Source organism: Ictalurus punctatus, chromosome 7 (assembly GCF_001660625.3).
Source record: "Ictalurus punctatus breed USDA103 chromosome 7, Coco_2.0, whole genome shotgun sequence".
Classification (NCBI taxonomy): Eukaryota; Metazoa; Chordata; class Actinopteri; order Siluriformes; family Ictaluridae; genus Ictalurus; species Ictalurus punctatus.
In genome coordinates, this window is record NC_030422.2 from 26999426 (window position 1) to 27016633 (window position 17208).

Genomic DNA, 17208 nt, shown 5'->3' on the forward strand with positions numbered 1-17208 from the left:
CCCCCCCCCGAGATAACGATAAGACCAAGGTCCCTCCCGGTTGTTTAGTCGTCTTGCTTACGTCATTTTTTTAACCTAGGGAAATAGGAATCCTGGTTTTTGAAAACCTAGGTAAAAGAGAATCCTGGTTTTTGAAAACCTAGGTAAAAGAGAATCCTGGTTTTTGAAAACCTAGGTAAATGGGAATCTTGGTTTTTGACAACCTAGGTAACTAGAAACCCTGGGTTTTTGTTTCCTGGGTTGTTGGAAATGCCTGGGTTCTGATTTTATGTGTAAAGTAAAACCCCTGGTTTCAATTCTATGGGTAAGTGAAATAGGCCTTTTCTGGAAACCTATGGGTTATCTAGTGTGTAAATACAGTATAAATACTGGAGCTTAAGCTCAGGGTATTGGGATCACTTCTGAGAATTCTCATCGGTGTGGATCTCGTGTGGTGGAATGAAACAATAAAGCTGGACCCTTGCTTCTTCTCACTCACGGCTGGTGTATTTTTTCTATCTCCAACTGGTCTCAGAGGTAGATGTGAGTATTGGCTTCTAAGTTGAATTTTAAATGTTTTTGGGTAATAGGCTAAATTCGAGCCAACAATAGCAACGAAAGGAAGAGGCAGGTTTTCGACCATGACGCATTCTGAGAAGCCTTAACGACCACTTATATACTATGGTAGGGAGCGGATTGATGGGGCGGATGTGTACGAGTGCACCTGGCGCATATTGAAGAGGGTAATTGCCAACATCCTGGCAAAGAACCTCAATTGGAGGCGAGTCAATGGAAAGATTTCACTGGCCACTCTCCAACTCGGAGAGGTTGTGATTGGTAAGTATATCTGTTTACATACAGAATTAGCAGTCTCTCTGAGATGATATGTAAGGGTCCACAATTGTTTTTATGTTTTGTGATAGTTGTTCATGAGTCCCTTGTTTGTCCAGAGTAGTTAATCTGCCCACTGTTCTTCAGAAAAATCCTCCAGGTGCTTTTCCTGCATATTTAAGCAGTTTCCAGTAGCAGTTATATGATGTTCTGATCCATCTTTTCACACTGAAGACAACCGAGGGACTCATACACGACTATTCCAAAAAAGGTGCAAACATTCACTGATGCTCAAGATGGCAACACAATGCATTAAGAATAATGCATAAAGTTTATTATGTGCCTGGCTGTACATTTTTTAAACATGATGATCATTTAGCTTCTGAAGGGCAGTAATAAACGGAAAAAAAAAATCATCTTTAAACAAACTAATAATAATTTACACTGGTCATCCTATTAAAATATTTACACCCCCCTGGCTCTTAATGTATTGTTACCTACTTGAGCATCAATGAATGTTTGCACCTTATGTAATAGTCATGTACGAGTTCCTCAGTTGTCCTCAGTGTGAAAAGATGGATCTCAGCATCATATAGTTACTGTTGGAAAGGAGTCAAATATGCAGATGATGTTTTTCATATTTGAAAAGCAAAGAATGTGCAGGACCTGTCGGATTTTTCTGAAGAACAGTGGGCAGTTTAACTGCTCAGGAGAAACAAGAGACTCCTGAACAACTCTCACAAAACAAACACAGTCGTGGATCATCCAAGTAATGACATACAGTATTAAGAATCAAGCGTATGTAAACTCATGAATGGGATAATTTTTATAAATTCAGAAATTGTCTTGTGACCTATATGTTAACATCTGTTATGTGAAATAGCTTATTCAGGACAGTACTAAATAAAAAATATGGGATTTTTTATGATTTTTATTATTTTGTTAAAAGTATTAAGATTTTGCAGATTCTGCAAGGGGTATGCAAACTTCTGACTGCAACTGTATGTTCTCTATATGTTTTTAAGTAGTTGAAATTATTAGTGTGTGTGTGTGTGTGTGTGTGTGTGTGTGTGTGTGTGTGTGTGTGTGTGTGTGTGTGTGTTGGTAGCTGGGTCGGGGTGTGTGTGTGTGAGAACATTTTTTTTTTGTCTTTAAATATACTGTAAATATATTTAATTGTTATTTTCTTGTTTTTAAAAGTGTGTTAATAAATGTTCGTATTGTAATGTATTCGTTAATGTTTAATAAAAGCCCTTAATCTTATTAAATGGTTGAATTTGTGTTTCTCTGCTAAAATGAAGTATATTGTGCAGTTTCTGGGCCACATCTGGCTCGGGGACCAAGCCGACTCTCAGCCAGATCTGTCCTACAGTGTCTTTCCCAGACCCGGGCCACATAAAACAATATAATTCATTTTACAGTGTCTGAGCCAGATCTGGGCCAGAAGAAATTGTATGTGTCGGTTTTCAGTGTGTGGGCCAGTTTTGGCCAGGGACCCAGGCATATACTGGGCCAGAACTAAAGCAAGTATGTGGCCCACAAGTGGGCCAGACAAATTTTGCTATCTTTTAGTGCAGTCCCTTCACAATGGACTAGGAATATGTCTAATTTAGCATTAGTAACTCACAGGAGATGCCTCAAATAGAGCAGGCCATCTGGCTTTGATGTTCCATATGCTGGGTGATAGGTTGGCAATTTTGTTTCTTCTGTGTGCAAATATTTTGTCTATTTTTTATTTTATCAATTTGTTGTTGTACCTCTTCCTTACTTCAATAAGCAGCAGAATCCTCTCTTGTTCTTGACTTTGTTCATCCTCTCCTGATGGGTAAGGGGGAGGTAATTTACCTCTGCTTTTCTAGGTTTTTTTTTTTAGACTCTTTGCAGATTTCTGGTCCGCAGGTCTCTTGCATTTAAGTGCATTGCATATCACCTCAGGAACACTGTAGCCTCTGAGTTTGGTGCGATAATTGGCCGTCTTGCATTTTATGCTTTGTTGAAGCCATAGCAACCCTAGAAGGAGTCTGGTTCCTTGAGAAAAGGATATTTCTGGACAAGTATTACTTATCTGTGCACTTGATGGATAAGCTGTAAATGTGTATATAGTTTCAGACAGCTTCTCAAGTATGTCAGCCTTGACCTTTGAGGTAGTCAGAAGTGTTCCATTATTTGGTTGTCTTCAATGGCTCTTTCAAGGTAAATCTCGGTTTCATATGCAAACTGTGGAATAGGGAACCACTTTGGCCATGGCTGGCATTGTTCTGTGGTACTCCGCCTAGGCAGGATAATGGTATCCTGTGATGATGATGTTCCAGCAGATGACTCTGCATTTGATGCAGTTGATGCTGCATAAGATGCAGCCTCACAGTCAGTTGACTTTCGACCAGAGGAACTGTCCAAACTTTCATCAAGAGGAAGCAAGTTAAGAACAATTGGGGCAGCGTGAACAACCTTTATGGTGTCTTTGTGTTTAATTTGGTCACTTTTATGAAGAGTAAAGTAATCTTCAAATTCCAAGTCCAAATACTCAAGACTCAACTCATCAGAAATTCCAAAAGGTCTCATTCACAACAGTTTGCAGTTCCTCCACAGTGGGTGGGATTCCTGATGGAAGGACCAACTTCTCAATTCAGTCATCAACTATTACTCAGAGCTTTGCCTTCATCTCTGCCAGCCTGACAAGACTGTGAATAGACAAAAGTTTATATATGAGACCAGATATACAGTAAATAATGTGATGAAGTACCTGGAGTGTGCCACAAGATTAAAGCATTAAAAAAAAAACATTTAAATAATCAATAAACTAAGAGAATATTAATGGTAATTCAATTTGCCAATTAGAACTATATTTCCTTATTCTTTCCTTAGACTTTAAATGATAAATCAGTAACAGAACTAATGTAAAGTGTAAATACAAATTGTTATAGTTATTGTAATTAAAAATGACAAATATTTTTATAAAACTATTTAAATGTATCTTTTTATCATTACTTTTAATCATTTGTCTGCTCTTCAATTTCACAATAAATCTGTTTCCTGCAATACTGATTTCCACTGAAATTCCTAAAACATCATGGAAAAAAATGACACTATTATTAAATGGGCTACAATACATATAATATAAGATGTAAAGGTTATCATAATCTATTTCTATTCCCTAAAATGAACAACAGATGCAACGTTTGAGTGTAACCAAGCATTTTCCTCCCACACTGTAAGCAGCCAAGGGGTACACATCAAGTTTCTGCTGCTCCAAAAGAGCTATTTTCACAATGTCCTCCAGATCTTAGATACTCTTCATACCAGGCAGCAAGTAATTTTACAATAAATGTACACAGTTATCCAAAATGGTTATCTGAATAATCTCAGCAAAGTCTGGTAGTCCACCAGTAGAGCCATTTGATGAGATCATCCCAACAGTGTACATAGTTCCATAGTAGATGACAGTGTTAGCTAACTGCACTGTGGACAGAAGCGGTTTCTTTTAAAGCTTCCTGTATATCTGAATGCAGCATATCTAAAGGCATTACAGATATTTTTGTGACACACAATGCCTTTTTTCCATCATCTGTATGCAAGTGGTATACCATCATCATCTGATGTCTTGTAGAAATGGTCAGCAACACATTTTTGAAATTGTTCGTGTGCCTCACAACTTGCTTAAGAAGGTTGTGTTTAGCTTCAAATCGCATTGTCCATACACCAACCAGAGGCCCATAATCTTCAATCAATGCAGGAAAGTGTTCCAAAAAAAGGTGTTTGGGTGTCAGTGTTTCTTCAGGAAAAACAACTTCATATTTGTTAAAGAAAAGGCATTGGTTGATCAACTAAATGGGTATGGAATCTCTGTAAGTGGAGAATTCTTTTTTGTTCTCACTGCTGGCTTCATGACTAGCCGAGTTACAATCTCAAATATTCCACTGTTTATAGCCAGTAAGGATATAGAGCACAAACTTTCTCAGTTTGGAACATTAGCAAGCAGCATTTAAATGATGCTGCTAAACTGTAAACGTATGGGTTATGCATGTAACCCTGTTCTCTGAGAAGGGAACGAGATGTTTCGTTAACTGAACACCGTTGGAAGCACCGCATGACCGGTATCTGAAATGTATGTAACATCATGACTATTTGTAGGCCTGCCGTGATCAGGTGACGTGGCAATTAAACGACACCTGTGTACAGCGCCGTCAGCCTCTATTAACTGAAGCGAAGATGCAATTCACAGGCATGCCCCAGTATGACAAAGCTCTGCAATGTCTCGTTCCCTTCTCAGGGAACAGGGTTACATGCGTAACCCAGACGTTCCCTTTAAAAGGGAACTCCATTTTGCATTAGGTGAATGCTGTGGGAATGAGAATACCCACTCCATCATACTAAGGGTACGGCCTGTTCAAAAAGATCTGAGCCTGAGGGTCACTGCAAGGTCACTTGAGCCCAGGCCAAAATGTATGTCCAGGCTGTAAAATTGAATGAATGTGTGCGCCGTAGACCACCCCACCCCAGCACACTACAACCTCAGCTGTGAGAACAGAATCTATGAGCAGGTGCCCCTCAGGGGCTAGACCCACAGTTTCCATAGCTCCGGCCAAGGGTGATAAATCAGCCCTCTGGCTTAAAACAGTAAATACCTGCAGATGGGAATCTCCGAAGGAGTGCTGTCTAGCAGGAATATAGTCTCTGAGAACCATATTTGAGCTGGCCAATAATGTGCTACTAGGAGCAGACGTAGACAGTCTTGGTGAACTCTCACTAGAACTTAAGGGAGCTGAGCGATTGGGGGTAAAGCATATAGATGTGACCTCAACCACATGTGCACCATGGCATCCAGCCCTAATGGAGTGGGAGGAGTGAGGGAGAACCACACCCTTCGAGGAGACAACACATCCACTTCCGCTTAGCCAAACCTCCACCATATGGACTCCACCACTTGTGGATGGAGCCACCAATCCTTGGGCCTCAGCCCCTGCCTCAACAGGATGTCTGCCCCAACATCCCAGTTGCCCAGAATGTACATTGCACACACTGACAAAAACTTTCCCTCTGCTCAGAGAAAAATTATTTGCTCCTGCCTGGACAGGGGGCATGAACATAATCCTCCCTGATGGTTGATATATGAGACCACCACTGTGTTGTTGGTCAACACATGGTGATGTCTCAAGTGAAGAAGAAAGAATTTCAGTGCTAGAAATATGGTCTGCATTTCTAGGTAATTCATATGCTCCAGATGAGGAGAGCCTCCTGTACTATAGAAAATCTCTTAGTGATGCTAGAAAAGTCTATGTCTCCACCTTAATAGGAGATAACAAAAACAATTTGAGATTTCTATTCAACACAGAAGCAAAATTAACTAGGAATAACCACTACAGAAAGAAGCACGCAATCATTAAATAGCAGCGAAGATTTCATTAATTTTTTCATTGGTAAAGTTGAAAATATTAGATGTGAATTTCAGGCTATTAAATTAAAACCAGACAGTTTGATAACTAACCCTGTAGATGATAATATAGCAATATGTGATCAACATTTAGAATGTCTTACTCCCCTTGGAAGGACCGAGCTAGCTTCATTAATCTCTTCAGCGAAATCATCAACTTGCATACTCTATCCTTTACCTACCTGGTTCTATAAACAGATTTGTCCTGGAGTAATTGAACTGCTTCTAAATATAATCAGTTCTTTACTTAGCACTGGCTATGTTATTAAACCCCTGATGAAAAAACCTGACATTGACCCCTCTCAATTGTCCAGCTATATATCAAATCTTCCCTTTTTCTCAAAGATCTTAGAAAAGGTTGTAGCACAGCAGGTATGCTCGTACCTACTTAGGAACACTGAACTAGCTTCATTAATCTCTTCAGCCAATTCATCAACTTGCATACTAGATCCCGTACCTACATGTTTGTTTAAACAGATTTGTCCAGGAGTAATTGAACCACTTTTAAATATAATTAATTCTTCCCTAAGCACTGGCTATGTACCTAAGTCACTTAAATTAGCAGTTATTAAACCCCTGATTAAAAAACCTGATCTTGACCCGTCTCAATTGTCCAGCTATAGACCAATATCAAATCTCCCCTTCATCTCTAAGATTTTAGAAAAGGTTGTAGCAAAGCAGTTATGCTCGTACTTAGATAGGAATAACATTCATGAAATGTATCAGTCAGGATTTAGACCTCATCATAGCACAGAGACAGCGTCAGTTAAAGTAGTAAATGACCTTCTACTGACCTACGATCAGGGTTGTGTCTCGCTGCTTGTGTTACTCGACCTTACTTGAGCTTTTGATACTATAGATCACACAATTCTCCTTGATAGATTAGAAAATGTTGTTGGTATTGTTGGCTAAAATTTAGCCTATTACCCAAAAACATTTAAAATTCAACTTAGAAGCCAATACTCACATCTACCTCTGAGCCCAGTTGGAGATAGAAAAAATACACCAGCCGTGAGTGAGAAGAAGCAAGGGTCCAGCTTTATTGTTCCATTCCACCACACGAGATCCACACCGATGAGAATTCTCAAAAGTGATCCCAATACCCTGAGCTTAAGCTCCAGTATTTATACTGTATTTACACACTAAATAACCCATAGGTTTCAAAAAGACTATGATCTCACTACCAATAGGGTTAAAAAAGAGCTCATTTGCCTTACTCTTATGCTCCAGAAAAGGGCTATTTCACTTACACATAGAATTGAAACCAGGGGTTTTAATTTACCCATGAAATCAGAACCCAGGCATTTCCAATAACCCAGAAAATAAAAACCCAGAGTTTCTAGTTACTCAGAGGATCAGAAACCAGAATTTTTCAGTTACCTAGGGCGTCAGAAACCAGGATTCTCATTTACCTTAGGCGGTCAGAAACCAGGATTCTCTTTTACCTTAGGTGGTTAGAAACCAGGATTCTCAATTACCTAGGGAAATAAAATGACATAGACAAGACGACTAAACAACCGGGAGGGACCTTGGTCTTATCGTTATCTCGTTATACCAGACATTTGGAAATCAGCTTTCTTTTTTATTTATTTTATTTTATTAAATTAAATCAGGGACATCCAACTATATTAGATCATTATAGTTCAATAATAAAGCCTCCTCGCCTATGTCCCTTGTAGAAAGCTTTTTCAGTGAACCGTTCACATGTTATCAGTCTGCAAGAAGTCTAAGGTCATATAAACATATCAGCACAACTGTTGTTTTGAAAGTCTTAAGACAATGTCACGGTACCCTCTGCACTTCCCTGTCTGCCGATTTATAAAAGGCTCTCGACACAGTGGATCAGGAAATATTGCTGCAGAGATTAAATAATGTTGGTCTATCAAATCATTTAAAAAATTTACTAAAGTAATCTCCACTGCTCTAATCAAATGAATAACACCTCTCTTAAAGGGGTTTTCCACTCTCGTGTATAGTTATCCCTGTAAAATAGTTCTAGTCCGTTTACTTTTAAAAGTACAAACCCAATTGGCAAAGATACATTCTTATCCCTTCCTGTTTTTCATTTACCAGAAAGATATTGAGAAAGGAAAACAAAAATTCCTTTAGTCTGAAAATTTGTGGTGCACACTACCCGAACATATTAATATTCCATCTGTGCTAACGAGTGATAATCCCAATAAGATATAACTAAAATAGAGTAAATGAGGTTGAGATCTAGATATGCATTTACAGTCCTCTAGCCACTTTTATCCCACTAATTTTCATTCAAAACAACCTAGTGAATTTGGTTTTATGTGTACAGCACTAGTGTTTAGTCTAAATGGTATACATGCATGTACATGCATTTTGTTTCTTATTAACTTATAACTGTACCACACTCAAAATATCACTCAGATCCTTCATTCATGACAATTAAATGTTGCTCACTTTGGAGGAATGTGAATATGTATTTAATTTAATCTAAACCAAGTTGTTACCTTGGCTGAACGCCCAATTGTAAGAAGCATAAGATTCGTCCTATGATTTTATCCATTTCATTTAAACTGTATTTGACCATATTAAGGTAGTGTTAAATCTACTCATGTCACAAATCACATTTCCCATCCTGCCCTGCGGTCCACAAACATGGCTGGCTGCCATGGACTGCAATTCCCAGATCACACACACCTGCATCCAGTTCTCAGCTCTCAGTTTTTATCAGTTCTCAGCTGCTGTATAATGTATTATCAATTCAATTCGCTTCACAGGTTGTGCAGTATATCCTCCCTTTCTCGAGTTTGTGACCACTGCTTTGTATTATTTAAATATTGTAACTCGTATACTTTATATGACATATCCATAGCACACCGTATAGCACATATATATATATATATATATATATATATATATATATATATATATATATATATATATATATATATACACACCCACACATATATATTTGCATAACTACTCTATTCTATTCACCAATCTATGGTTCAGGAAAAAAACACTTCAAACTACACTATTATAAAGGGACCGTAATTAAACTACCTCCCAAACTCATATCAGCACAACATGTCGGCAAAAAGAACCATTATGCAAGGCTGTCTAATCCAGATAATCGTACTCCCTGCAAAACCCGAATTCCACATTAAGTAATCATCACCTTTTTCTAATGCTACGGACTCAGATATCAAATCTGTATCAGGCATACAACACCATACAGAGAGTTTAAAATGTGCAGACTACTACTGCCATCTGATCTTACTAATTACTTATCATTGGACATATACACAGCATTTAAAGAGAAAACATGCAGAAATTATTCAGCATTATGCAACAGGAATACCACACGCCAGAAGAATTCGCATTTAAGCTGCTTAAGATATTGTATAGATACGTACCCGTATAGGAATCACCGATACACAAATTAGTTATGGTTACTCCAGCTCTTGTTAGCGAGTCAGTTCATGAAGGTAGACTGCTCTCTAAAACCAAATGTTTAGGCTCAACATTATCTCAACAGGGAGGATGTGACCTAGCCTGATACGGACCACATTGTGATCAGCCAGAGACTGTTACCTCGGGTCGGTTTTACTTTTCAGCGTTTTTTATTAATATCACTTAAAACGAACAGGTTCACATGTCAATTTTATCACTAGTCAGGCAAATGACTATGCCTGTGCAGAAGAAACTATGTGACACAATGCACACCACATAAACTATTATTAAAGTTCTCTCCAGACTGGTAACATCAAGACATACTGATTGATTTTAATTTTTACAGGAATATATCCACGTATATATATATATATATATATATATATATATATATATATATATATATATATATATATATATATATATATATATATATATATATATATATATATATATACATTGAATCACTTTGACTTTAATGTAGAGCGTGAGATAACTAAAGGATTGGAAAAAGGGGAAAAAACAGAAATCTCTCGCACGCGCTCTCTCCCTCTCTCACGCGCTCGGTGGTTTAGATAACCGTCACCATGGAACTCAAAACACTTTCATTCAGTTTCCAAACAGGGAAACACACCGAATTCAAATTCAAATGAAAAGAATGATTTGGATTCTGACCAGCCACAATCTATATATAAACTTCCAACTAGTTTTTCCACATTATTTAAAAGGAATTTAAATGTTATGTACTTAATTACCATAATTGTAAACACAATTTTTATAATTTACTAACTTCAAGTTGTATAACAAAAGTTACTAAAATGCTACAAACATTATACCTAACATCTCTGCAGGGATTTATAGACACGGCACTGAATGAAACGAGCAATATAGACAAATCATTATTATTATTATTATTATTTTTATCTCTCTGCTCACACATCATAAAAGAGAAATCCTTTATTATAACTTAATTTATTGAATATAAATGAAAGGTCCAAATGGACTTTCTCCTCCACATTTGGAGCGTCTGACTCATTCATTTCTCAACAATGGCTTCTGGGGCCTGAAAATGTACACTTTTTTTCCGCCTTCAGTCTTCCTTTTTCCCTGGATCACACAATCTGGGAATATGTTTTTATATATTACAGGTCTAGAAGTTCTGATTTACACAACGGGCAATCAGGCAGATGTCTAAAATATTTACAATGTTCTTGACTGCTCCCCCATTTTTAAAACACTCATACAGCAGTTATTGATACCAAATTAATTATACACACAGTCACACCCGACTCACCGAAAGTCTGTAGCAGATTCAAAACATTTAAAAAATAAATAAAATCTCACACTGTTCTGTGTTACTCAGCTCAATCTGAAGTGCACACACACATTTTTCTTCTTTTCCTTTTTTTCTTTCCACACAGACGGCAGGCCTGCTTGCGCAGATAAGAACAGATAGGAACACGCACATACACCCCTTTCTATCAACAACGCCGGCAAGCTCCCATACACACATTGTATTCCACATTATTACACTTATTTATGTTACTACATGAAGTTTTCAAAGTATAAAGTACCTCCATACCAGCTCCGTATGCATGGAGCTTACAGTCATACAAATTAAATCCAACTTTCTCCAAAAGAATTCTTTTCTTTGAATCTTATCCAACTTATCCAATACTTTAGGTATGGAGCTCATGTTCAGAGCACTAATAAATACATTTTCCCTGTCTCCAAAATTACACGCTCTCACACCGCACTCATATTATAAGCACATATATTATAAGCACACACATTTGTTAGTACACATTCCATTCATACACCGGGCATGCTATATTGCACGACCCGGACCTGGGCCCAGGATTTATTCCCCTCTCTATCCAGCCCTGGAATCTAATCTATCTATCTTTTATCTAATCTTTTTCCAGCGGTATTAGGGGTCCCCACCAATGCAGCCGCCACTAGTCTGCTAGTCTAGTCTAGTAGCCGGTATCTGGGGTCTGAGGCCTCATTTTCCACCTGCTTTCTATCCCCGCCCTGGAGTATTTCTCTATTTCTCTTCTCTTTTTTTCTACCTTTTTTCCCCTTCCTCCAGCGGTATTGCAGGACTTTCACTCACACAACACATATACCATATCCTTACACAGTCTTATGAACCTTATACAATTACAATAAGTACAATCTTCTACAATCTACACTTCTCTTACCTCTTCTCACTCACTCAAGGTTCTTTTGGAGGCCCACTTAGTCTTTCTTCCCACCCCGGGGCTTCTCAGTCGTAGCAACAGACCACTAAAACAGAGCTTTGAAATAACAGGCGTCTGCAATGCCTTTTCCTATACGGCCTGTCTGTTGCTTAGAGAGCGAAGTCCCACGGGAGAGATTCCAGACATGTACATCTTAGCACAGTCCCATCTGGGGTGCCAAATGTTGGCTCAAATTTAGCCTATTACCCAAAAACATTTAAAATTCAACTTAGAAGCCAATACTCACATCTACCTCTGAGCCCAGTTGGAGATAGAAAAAATACACCAGCCGTGAGTGAGAAGAAGCAAGGGTCCAGCTTTATTGTTCCATTCCACCACACGAGATCCACACCGATGAGAATTCTCAAAAGTGATCCCAATACCCTGAGCTTAAGCTCCAGTATTTATACTGTATTTACACACTAAATAACCCATAGGTTTCAAAAAGACTATGATCTCACTACCAATAGGGTTAAAAAAGAGCTCATTTGCCTTACTCTTATGCTCCAGAAAAGGGCTATTTCACTTACACATAGAATTGAAACCAGGGGTTTTAATTTACCCATGAAATCAGAACCCAGGCATTTCCAATAACCCAGAAAATAAAAACCCAGAGTTTCTAGTTACTCAGAGGATCAGAAACCAGAATTTTTCAGTTACCTAGGGCGTCAGAAACCAGGATTCTCATTTACCTTAGGCGGTCAGAAACCAGGATTCTCTTTTACCTTAGGTGGTTAGAAACCAGGATTCTCAATTACCTAGGGAAATAAAATGACATAGACAAGACGACTAAACAACCGGGAGGGACCTTGGTCTTATCGTTATCTCGGGGGGGGGGGGTTTGACCCACCCTTATAACTGGCTCTCTTCATGGTTCTCTAAAAATTAAGGCTTTCCTTGCGAGACGAGAATCTTCACCATCTGAATCATGAGTAAGTTATATTTTTCCTGTATTTCTCGTTTAGAATTTATTTTCATATTTGCACTATATTTCTTATTTTATATATATTTATACTACTTGAAAAGCGGTTTACTGTACTTCCAACTTCTTAATATCATTACAGTTCTACTGTCCTGCATATCCTACTATTCTGGTTTTTTATAGAGTTTCTCTATTACTATAAGATATTATTAAAGTTATTCATGTGTGCGTATGTTGTGTCTACTTGCCCGCCCTTGACTGTACGAGTGTGTGTGTGTGTGTGTGTTTTTAGCACTCCTCAGCTCGTACACTTCTTTCGACTTTTTGACTAACAACCCATAAAGATCTTTAAAGTGTTTCACCACTCTATCCACCTCTGACTAAAACCACTTCTGTATGTCTAGGTGCCGGTGCCCATCGTCAGTCCCCTCTCTCTCCTCCAGACTACGCACCCACACGTCCTGTGAATTACCAATAAAATTACATTTTTACTCATACTCAGTCTCCCTCGTGTTTATTCATGTCATTTTTATCCACAACAGTATTAAGGGAACAGTCCTCTCCTGGCTCAGGTCTTATCTGACCGATCGTTATCAGTTCGTAGATGTAAATGGTGATTTCTCTATGTGTACTGAGGTTACTTTTGGAGTTCCACAGGGTTCTGTTTTAGGCCCACTGCTCTTTACTTTATATATGCTACCCCTAGATCAAATTATTCGTAAACATGGAATTAGCTTCCACTGTTATGCTGATGATACACAGTTGTATGTTTCAGCGAAGCCAGAGGACAGACAGAAGCTTAGAAAAGTTGAGGATTGTGTAAAGGACATTAGACATTGGATGTTAACTAACTTCCTTCTACTTAATTCTGATAGAACAGAAATACTTTTATTAGGCCCACATGTAGCTAGAAGAAATCTTTCTGATCACATGGTTACTCTGGATGGTCTTTCTGTTCCATCATGTACAGCAGATAAAGACCTTGGAGTGATTATTGACTCCAGCCTATCATTTGATGCTCATGTAGATAATATTACTAGGATAGCTTTCTTTCATCTCAGAAATATTTCTAAAATAAGAAACATATTGTCACTACATGATGCGGAAATACTAGTTCATGCATTCGTCACCTCTAGATTAGATTACTGTAATGCCTTACTGTCTGGATGTTCCAGTAGGAATATAAATAAGCTCCACTTAGTCCAGAATGCAGCCGCTAGAGTCCTAACTAGAACTAGAAGATACGACCATATCACACTGATATTATCAATACTGCATTGGCTCCCAGTAAAATCTCGCATTAACTATAAAATACTTTTATTAACCTATAAAGCACTAAATGGTCTCGCGCCACAATATCTAAGCGATCTTTTGGTTTTATATGATCCGCCACGCCTACTTAGATCAAAAGATGCAGGCTATTTGACGGTACCTCGAATAGTGAAGGCTACAGCAAGGGGAAGAGCTTTCTCTTATAGAGCCCCACAGTTATGGAACAGTCTTCCAATTAGTGTTCGGGACTCAGACACAGTCTCAGTGTTTAAGTCTAGGCTTAAAATGTATTTGTTTACTCAAGCCTACCCTGACTAGATTCTGTTCTACTACGTCGCAGTCATAATAATCTTTTTTATCCCTCTCCCCTTTCGCCGAGCCCCACACGAATTTATGGCGATACTAGAGATCCAGATCCTTTCTGCCTCTGGATGGAGCTCAAATCTTCATTAATTCCAGACTGCTGGGACTACGGCTGCTCCTAAGGCCATACAGACTTCATATGAATCCATAATGAACTTTTTCACACTAACTGTTGTTACCCAGATGAGCACGGGTTCCTCTCAAGGTTTCTTCCTCTTAAAACATCTTAGGGAGTTTTTCCTTGCCACCGTCGCCACTCAGTGGCTTGCTCAGTTGGGATAAATTCACACCTTTAATATCTGTATACCATGTTGATATTTCTGTAAAGCTGCTTTGAGACAATGTCTATTGTAAAAAGCGCTATACAAATAAAATTGAATTGAATTGAATTGGAAAAAGCCAAGAGATGTTTTTAAAAGATCGAGAGGAAATGAAGCATCTATTTGTTTCGTTACACAAACAACCAACATGTAGTCTCACTGAAGAGAATAAGGCTGATGGCACGGTTCACAAGTGCCATACATATATGCATATATACAGTATCTCACAAAACTCTCACATTTTTGTAAATATTTGATTATATCTTTTAATGTAACATGGAAGAAATGACACTCTGTTACAATGTAAAGTAGTGAGTGTACAGCTTGTATAACAGTGTAAATTAACTGCCCACTCAAAATAACTCAACACACAGCCATTAATGTCTAAACTGCTGGCAACAAAAGTGAGTACACCCCTAAGTGAAAATGTCCAAATTGGGCTCAAAGTGTCAATATTTTGTGTGGCCACCAATATTTTCCAGCACTGCCTTAACCCTCTTGGGCATGGAGTTCACCAGAGCTTCACAGGTTCCACTGGAGTCCTCTTCCACTTCTCCATGATGACATCATTGAGCTAATGGAGGTTAGAGACCTTGTGCTCCTCCACCTTCCATTTGAGGATGCCCCACAGATGCTCAATAGGGTTTAGTCAATCACCTTCAACCTCAGCTTCTTTAGCAAGGCAGTGGTCGTATTGGAGGTGTGTTTGTGGTCGTTATCATGCTGGAATACTGTGGCCCAGTCTCCGAAGGGAGGGGATCATGCTCTGCTTCAATATGTCACAGTACATGTTGGCATTCATGGTTCCCTCAATGAACTGTAGCTCCCCAGTGCCGGCAGCACTCATGCAGCCCCAGACCATGACACTCCCACCACCATGCTTGACTGTAGGCAAGACACACTTGTCTTTGTACTCCTCACCTGGTTGCTGCCACACACGCTTGACACCATCTGAACCAAATAAGTTTATCTTGGTCCCATCAGACCACAGGACATGGTTCCAGTAATCCATGTCCTTAGTCTGCTTGTCTTCAGCAAACTGTTTGCGGGCTTACTTGTGCATCATCTTTAGGAGAGGCTTCCTTCTGGGACGACAGCCATGCAGACCAATTTGATGCAGTGTGCGGCGTATGGTCTGAGCACTGACAGGCTGACCCCCCACCCCTTCAACCTCTGCAGCAATGCTGGCAGCACTCATACGTCTATTTCCCAAAGACAACCTCTGGATATGACGCTGAGCACGTGCACTCAACTTCTTTGGTCGATCATGGTGAGGCCTGTTCTGAGTGGAACCTGTCCTGTTAAACTGCTGTATGGTCTTGGCCACTGTGCTGCAGCTCAGTGTCAGGGTCTTGGCAATTTTCTTACAGCCTAGGCCAGCTTTATGTAGAGCAACAATTCTTTTTTTCAAATCCTCACAAAGTTCTTTGCCATGATGTGCCATGTTGAAGTTCCAGTGACCAGTATGGGGGAGTGTGAGAGTGATGACACCAAATTTAACACACCTGCTCTCCATTCACACCCGAGACCTTTTAACACCGTGGAGGGAAAATGGTTAATTGGGCCTCATTTTTGTGAGATACTGTGTGTGTGTGTGTGTGTGTGTGTGTGTGTGTGTGTGTGTATATATATATATATATATATATATATATATATATATATATATATATATATATATATATATAATCACGTGACGCACTTAATTGCCATGTCACCCGATCACGGCAGGTTGTTACACAAGCTTCAGATGCCGGTCACGCACAATGGGCGCACCCATAGTGTTATGATAATCGCAAGGGAATACAGCACTGTATTGAGAACACAGAAACAAAGTTTGCTTCTGGAGAATAAGTGTCAGGATCCATTGCCAAAGTAGTAAACAAATGATAGCGATATAAACTGCCTTCTTTATTCCAAAACAAAATGGAAGAAAAATAAATTTTTCCTATGTATATAAAAAAGGAGACAAAGGAAGGAATCCCCAAAATAAAAGGCACTCACCCAGTTCTCAGGCAGGCCACCATTGTCACAGCTTTTGTCCCTCTAATATTCTTCTAAGCAATGACATCATTCCAGATCTCCCAATCCCCATGCCACACCTAGGTTTAGGTAAAGCTAAAGAACATTCATCTTCATCTCTAGAGTCAATTCTCCAAGCTTCCTTAGAAGAGTATATTGATGAGGAGCAGATAGTTATGACAAGAAATACTTTAGATATTGAGTGGCACCACAAAAGGAAAAAAAAAAAAAAAAAAAAAAAGCATTTACCCTGCTGTCAGGAAATCATGAGTTCTTGTTGCTCTTGTTGATTACTTAGCCGTTGGTGGTTGCAATTCTAGAGAGCAAAATTGGCCATCTAAGAAAGAGTAAAAGGAAACAGTACCCCAGACCTAAAGATTCTCTGCACGCAGTTATTCACAC

The 17208-nt window shown here is 38.9% G+C and overlaps 1 long non-coding RNA gene across 1 annotated transcript; it reads right to left on the minus strand.

Annotated features, from left to right (window-relative positions):
• Positions 1 to 5: 5 nt before the first annotated feature.
• Positions 6 to 17118, minus strand: LOC124628350 (uncharacterized). Its single transcript, XR_008396721.1, has 3 exons — positions 17056 to 17118; positions 16789 to 16948; positions 6 to 3491 (listed from the first exon to the last, which is right to left on the minus strand). It is a non-coding gene; the product is annotated as an uncharacterized LOC124628350 (long non-coding RNA).
• Between the last annotated feature and the right edge of the window lie 90 nt (positions 17119 to 17208).